Source organism: Podarcis tiliguerta (genome assembly GCF_965153285.1).
Source record: "Podarcis tiliguerta genome assembly, chromosome: 13".
NCBI classification, from domain to species: Eukaryota; Metazoa; Chordata; class Lepidosauria; order Squamata; family Lacertidae; genus Podarcis; species Podarcis tiliguerta.
Window position 1 is genome coordinate 43708409 of NC_139546.1, and position 7469 is coordinate 43715877.

The window sequence follows — 7469 nt, forward strand, 5'->3', positions numbered from 1 at the left end:
GAGTTACACATGGTTTAGGGAGACCAAAGTGTGAAACTGCTAAACTGCAATACTGGTAGAGATTCAGTGCCATCTCTGGCAGTCGATTTCAAGCATATTATATGTATTAATCGGCATACCAGTGTCAGGATGACTGTGTTATCGATGGCTGTTTTGCAAATTCATTGCCACTGTAAGGCACTTATCACCGTCCTAAATTTTCTGCAGTTCATTTCTCTCTGAATTCACGATTCGCACTCTAACTCCCAACTTTGTGTGTGTGTTGCAATTCAATATAACACTTTGTGCATCTGATGGACTGGAGCGAAAGCTTATGCCACCATAAATCTGCTAGTCTCTTGCAGCAGAAAGGAGTCTTCTGGCACCTTGAAAGACTTAGGCAGCTTCCCCTCTGGAATTTGCAGGATGAATAAGAGCAAAAGATGTTGAGGATGGTAAATGGGGATGGGTGGGGAGGATTAGTTCTGAGAAGGAAGTGCCCCCTCTCCTTTGGACGGCTGCCAGGTTGAAGCTGCAACAAAGGAAGAGCTTGAGCTCATAAGCCGCTAAATAGCATTATCCGTAACCGATGGGAAGGGGAGGGGAAGAGAATCGGATGCTGCTGAGGCATCTGATCAAAGATCTGTATTTTAAAATAAGCTTAAAAATATATTTGTAGATGCTTGCTCCAAATGCTTGCTCCAGGCCAGGCAGAAACCACCTGGCTGAGAGTCTTTTTGTTTATTCTCCTGACTCCTGAACAAGGGCCCCTCATTGATTTGTTGCAGTACCTCAAAGTTGTAAAAAGGAGCAAAAGCTGGGAACAAAAGGTCATATGAATTACAGAATACAATCCAAGCTGCAAAAACACTAATTAGAGTTGGTAAATAGTGCCTCCCATCAAAACATGGTTTAAGGTATCCTGAGAAGGTTAAAAGGCAAAGAGCTAATAGCAACAACTTATATTAGATTCTTATTTCATTGATGGTGTGTGAGAAGGTGAACCCAAGACCTCTGTTTATATGACAAAATTTGAAACCATGAGCCATCTGTTTTAGCCATTTGCCCCTGTTGCCAAGGGCAGAAGAGCAAAGAGCAGAAGAGCAAAGGGCATAGGGTGATCTGATATTTAAGACGCCTTGTCAAGGCAAATGTAAGATATTGATAGAAGGAAATATAGCTCTTTGTCTCCCATAAAAGGTAATAGGAAATGGGTGTATCTTTTATGATTGGTTCTAGCAAACAGCCAATAGGAATTTCAACCAGGCTGATTGGACAGAGGCAGCCAAAAGGAGGAGTAAGGAGGCTGGGCTGAGGGAATATAAGTGCTGGTCACCAGGGCTGGGGTGGTGCAGAGCTTTTGGTAAATATACCACTGTGCCAATCATTTATTTGTCTGACAAATAAATTATTATTTTAATTTCTCTATTGCTGCGTTGAATATTTCATTCCAGCTAAGCGTTAACCACAAGCAGGGTGCTACATTTTATGGTGCCTCTGTGACTCGGATAAGTGGTCTGCTGGAACGCAGCCCCTTCGCCTTAGTGGGCAGGGTACCAGAGGGAGGACACTCACTGTCTACCCAGCGCGCACTGGAACTTTTTTCCAGGGGAACGCAGCAGTCTCGTCTGTCTACTACCCTGCTCACTGAACGGCGACGGAACCGGGGGGAACCAGAGAAATTAACAGGGAACCAGCTAAGGGTAAGTGCACAAAAGGGATTGTGGCCCTCCAATTAATTGGGAGGAAGAGAAGTCTTGATCAAACTTCTGCGTCTCAGTTAAGGGGAACTGAGTACGCTAGGTGGCTGGGTACATCAGATGCTGGTCTGGTGGAGGAAAAGGGAAATATTGGGAGGTAGAGTGTGGTGAAGTATCCAGCGCATTGTATGTGTGAGAAAGTACTATTTGTAGCTGACCTGAGTGTGGAGTGGGTAGTACTTCGTTTCCCAGTAAGGCGACTTCACTGGGCAAGGAACCCCACGAAGCGAGTGTGTGAGTGACTGAGTGGATACTTCACAGGGCCATACAATGGGAGTTGGAGGTTCAAAGGGGGGAAATACACCTCTTGAATGTATGTTAAATAATTTTAAGAAAGCCTTCTCAGGAGCTTATGGTGTCAAAATGACCCCAGAGCGCTTGAGAACGTTATGTGAATTAGACTGGCCGAAACAAAATACTGCATAGCCGTCTCAAGGAACTTTTGATATAAATTTAGCAAGCAAACTTTGGTCTAACATTACCAAAGAAACTGGAGGGTGCCCAGAACAATTTTCATATATAGACTCTTGGCTGAGCACATTAAATAATAATCCTCCATGGATAAGGGAATGCAAAGTCCAACAATGCAAATTATTGGCTGTAAAAGCCGAAGCTAGGAAAGGAATCTTGCCAAATAAACTCAAACCCATTTTTGAGGGACCAGAGGAAGAGGTGCTTTCACCTCCACCCTATGCTCCACGTCGGGGGGAGCCTAATCCAAACACTCCACCAGTTGCAACCCCAAGGCAAGAAAGTGGAATGAGTAATGGAGCTGAAGTCACAGACCTTGATTCCTTGATAGATTATGATAAATATCTTCAGGAGGCATTGGAGTCCTATAATAAAGCCCAAGCAGAAGTGGTTGTTCCACCTGTGAGTCCCAGTAGAACTCCATCTACAGTCTCCTTTAGTGGAACAACTGATTGCCCACCCCAAACCCCTGTACATCCAAGTCCTAGAGAATTATTACAGAAGTTACAGGGAGACCTTGAACGGTCAGCAAGCAATACAGCCAGGCGTATAAAGCTGCTAAAAGAACGCCTTGGGACAGATACCATCCCCTATGATTTGAGGCCCCTAGAGCAAAGTGAAGAGAAAGGTCACGTAGTAGCCCCTCTTAGAAGAGTATTTGATGCACTTGAGGAGCCTGTGCTGGTTAACGGGCAACCCGGACCACGGCCACCTCGAACTTCGACCCTCCAATACATTCCATTCACGACTATGGGTCTAATGAATTGAAAAAGCACGGATATATTTGCATGAGCAGGCCAGAGTGGGAAATATTTGTCATCTCCAGGACAAACTTTCCCTTGGAAGATCCTAATTGGGATCCAAACAATGCAATTCACCTGGCCAGGCTTACTACCTACCGCCAGACGCTTGTGCAAGGTATCCGCAGGGCATGCCGGAAGCCCACTAATATGTCTAAAGTCTCAGAAGTAGAATAGAAATCAAATGTTCTACTTTTGGCCGAGAGACTTTTTGAGAGGCTGCAGGAAGTCTATCGTATATAGACTCCTTTTGACCCTGAAGCCCCTGAAAACAGCAGAATGATTACTGCTACTTTTGTGGCACAGTGCGCTTCTGACATTCGTAAGAAAATTCAGAAATCAGAAGGGTGCGCACCCACAAAAAGACTTAAGTTGTCACCTTTTGAGTTCCTGTATGGGAGGCCACCCTCCTTTGTTCGGGATATTCCAGCTGACCTCAAATAGGAGACCATGTGACACAGGGACAAGTGCAATCTCTCTCCCGTGTTTTGTTTGTTTGTTTGTTTCTCTTAACAGGTGGGCCCTCAGCGCACGCCGTGCAGCATTGCCGAGCCGATTCATCAGTTCCGGGCTGGCGATAGCTATGGGTGAAAGAGTGGAAACGTGATCCACTTGCACCTAAGTGGCGTGGGCCTTACACCGTCTTGCTCTCTACTCCAACAGCGGTGAAGGTAGCTGAGGTGACCCCCTGGATTCATCACTCCCGTTTGAAGAAGTCCGAAGGCAGTTGGACGTGCAAAGGTGACCCCTCTAATCCTTTAAAACTGACTCTCTCCAAAAACCCCTGTATCTAGCCCTACGGGGAACGGGCTAGGTCACGGGCAACATTGAGACGACCGGCCTGCTGCAGCCACAACCTGGAAGCTGGCTGACCTGCGCACGCCTGAAGCTTGAGGAGCGTCTAAACCAGCGATTGTGAACGGGAAGATTCTCTTATATAATTGATTGACTGCCCCCCCCCTTGTGGAACAATTATCAGGGATATTACTCATTGGGGATCCTCGGGATATATGTTTTGGTCTTGGTGGTTTCCCATTTCTGTCACTGGGGGAATTATATAGGGGCTAATATTTTTTTTTGCTATCACAATAAGGTAATCTTTTGTGGGAGGAATGCATATACTAGACATCAACATGATTTTATTATTAATCCTGATCCCTTGGGAAGGGGAAGGGTCCTTGAATCTGACCAAATATGCTAAATATGGATTTCGCCATGACCACAATATGTGGGTAGGCTTAGCGGAGATGGTAGCCAATGCTACAAATAAGACTAATTGCCTTGTTTGCTCTCTTGGGCCAGATGATTCAGAGGGAGGTATGCCCTTATTACCGATACCATTAAATGCCATTGGTATGGTAAGCGAAATGCCATATCAAACAGAAGTACAGAATTTCCCTGGATGGAACTCACCTAAACCAATACGAGTTATACCTGTACAAGGGGAATTCTGTGTACATAAATCATCAGATGCAGCTGATTCTACCATGGTAGGCTCTTCTCGTTGCCACTATACTTGGAATTATATTAAGAATAATCAAACCTGGGCAGACGGTACTTCCTATCGAACTCGGAATACCTTGCCCTGTGACCTCCTTTTATTCATGCATGGAAAATGGTGTGGAACAAAACTGTGACAGCAAAAGGCAATCTAACATACTGTATTGTGAACTCTTTACCCCTTGTGATATTTCGCCTTATGCACTCCACGTTCCAAAAACCTCAGACCCGATGGTTGTGGTGGATATGTGGAGAATGGGCATACAAGCAACTCCCTTCTAAATGGAGTGGGACTTGTTTCCTGGGATGGGTATTACCACCAATGTGGGTTATGCCCACTAGTTCAGTCAAACGTACACGAAGAAATGCTGATATTTCTCATATAGCAGGAGGAAGTACCCAGAGTTGGAGCGATACTGATGATTGGCCACCAGAGCGCATTATAGCCTATTATGATCCTGCCTCCTGGAATCCTGATGAGCTGATACAAGGGGCACGGGATCCTATTTATAATCTAAACAGAATAATTCGATTGCAAGCAGTAGTGGAACTTGTAACCAATGCAACGGCCCAGAGTTTGAGACTAATTGCACAACAGTTGGATGAAAGTAGAGCCGCCATTTTTCAGCTAAAATTGGGAATGGATTATGTACTTGCCAGGCAGGGAGGCCTATGTGGAGTCTTGAACTTGACAGGGAATGCCTGTTGCTTTAACATTTCTGATAATGGTGAGGCAATCCGTGTGTTGGCCACAAAGATGGAGAGTATAGCACATGTCCCAGTACAAACATGGGAAGGATGGGATATGGGATGGCTCACCAATTGGTTACCAAATGTTGCAGGACTCAAAGGGATACTATTGTCTTGCTTGTTTTTCTTGACGGTAGTAGTCATGGTTTTATGTATGGTGCCATGTATCATTTCATGTTTTAGAAGTACAATTAGCAAGATGATTTCAAATGAAACTCTACCTCATATCATGGCCCTATACAGAGCTTTACCTCAGGAATATGATGAAGGTCAAGCTATCAAGGACACTTGGGATGAAGGTCCTTGAGCTTGAAAGGGGGGAATGAGGCATCTGATCAAAGATCTGTATTTTAAAATAAGCTTAAAAATATATTTGTAGATGCTTGCTCCAAATGCTTGCTCCAGGCCAGGCAGAAACCACCTGGCTGAGAGTCTTTTTGTTTATTCTCCTGACTCCTGAACAAGGGCCCCTCATTGATTTGTTGCAGTACCTCAAAGTTGTAAAAAGGAGCAAAAGCTGGGAACAAAAGGTCATATGAATTACAGAATACAATCCAAGCTGCAAAAACACTAATTAGAGTTGGTAAATAGTGCCTCCCATCAAAACATGGTTTAAGGTATCCTGAGAAGGTTAAAAGGCAAAGAGCTAATAGCAACAACTTATATTAGATTCTTATTTCATTGATGGTGTGTGAGAAGGTGAACCCAAGACCTCTGTTTATATGACAAAATTTGAAACCATGAGCCATCTGTTTTAGCCATTTGCCCCTGTTGCCAAGGGCAGAAGAGCAAAGAGCAGAAGAGCAAAGGGCATAGGGTGATCTGATATTTAAGACGCCTTGTCAAGGCAAATGTAAGATATTGATAGAAGGAAATATAGCTCTTTGTCTCCCATAAAAGGTAATAGGAAATGGGTGTATCTTTTATGATTGGTTCTAGCAAACAGCCAATAGGAATTTCAACCAGGCTGATTGGACAGAGGCAGCCAAAAGGAGGAGTAAGGAGGCTGGGCTGAGGGAATATAAGTGCTGGTCACCAGGGCTGGGGTGGTGCAGAGCTTTTGGTAAATATACCACTGTGCCAATCATTTATTTGTCTGACAAATAAATTATTATTTTAATTTCTCTATTGCTGCGTTGAATATTTCATTCCAGCTAAGCGTTAACCACAAGCAGGGTGCTACACTGCAAGCCACTTCCTTGACACATGGAAAGAGGTTTCTAAGCTTGATGCAAAGGTGCTTAACCAGCACTGCAGATTATTATTATTTTTTTCAGTTGTCGACCAAAGATGGATGCCAACGTCCCATTTCTAAAATATTTTTTTTATTAGTATTTGTTACTTATTTACAATAAAAAAATGGTATCCAAAGGAGTCCAGGGCTGCAAACAAAAAACTGAGAAAGCATCTTAGGAGCAATTCCAATACAGATGCATACTGGGGAAGATCTCAAAAGGCTTGTAGGAAGACGAAGGTCTTCAGTAGGTGACAAGCAGACAGCAGAGATGGCACCAGCCTGACGTTCAAGGGGAAGAAGTTCCATACAGTGGGTGCCACAGCAATGAAGGCTTGAGTGGTATATTGTATTGGATGGGCGCAGAGATTGATTGGGTATGGGGTGAGAGATTCTTTCAGGTGATTATTTATGAATCAGGTGATTGACAGTTGTATCAGGGACCACACGAACCCTTATATCCCAACTTGGTCACTGAGATCGTCCGCAGAAGCATCGCTGGTCGTTCCCCAAGTTGACAAAAGCTCACCTGGCAACAAGAGACCGAGCCTTTTAGTGTTACCGGCCCAGTATTGTGGAATAGGGCAACAGTGACTCCGCAAGTGCCTTTCATTTAAAACTTGAAACATCTGCTGGAAACTTTTCTATGCCATCAGGTTCATGCTTCATCATTTAATCAGGTATTCTTCTTCTTTTAAAGTTAACTCTTTTTAATACAAATACTTATGAAAACAGCCCTAGAAGCAGCTACCCATGCTGGCTAAGAGGAAATGTCTTTTTCTAAAGCAAAGAGTGCACCACTCTTTAACTCAAGAGTAGACCCCTTGAATTGAATATAGACCTTTTAACCATGCCCATTAAGTTCAATGGGCCCATCCCAAGTAAGACAAATTTTTTTCCTTCAGAATTATCTTTATTCATATGCAAATGCTAAATATTAAAATGCATACAATTGAGTTAAGATGTATTTTGTCA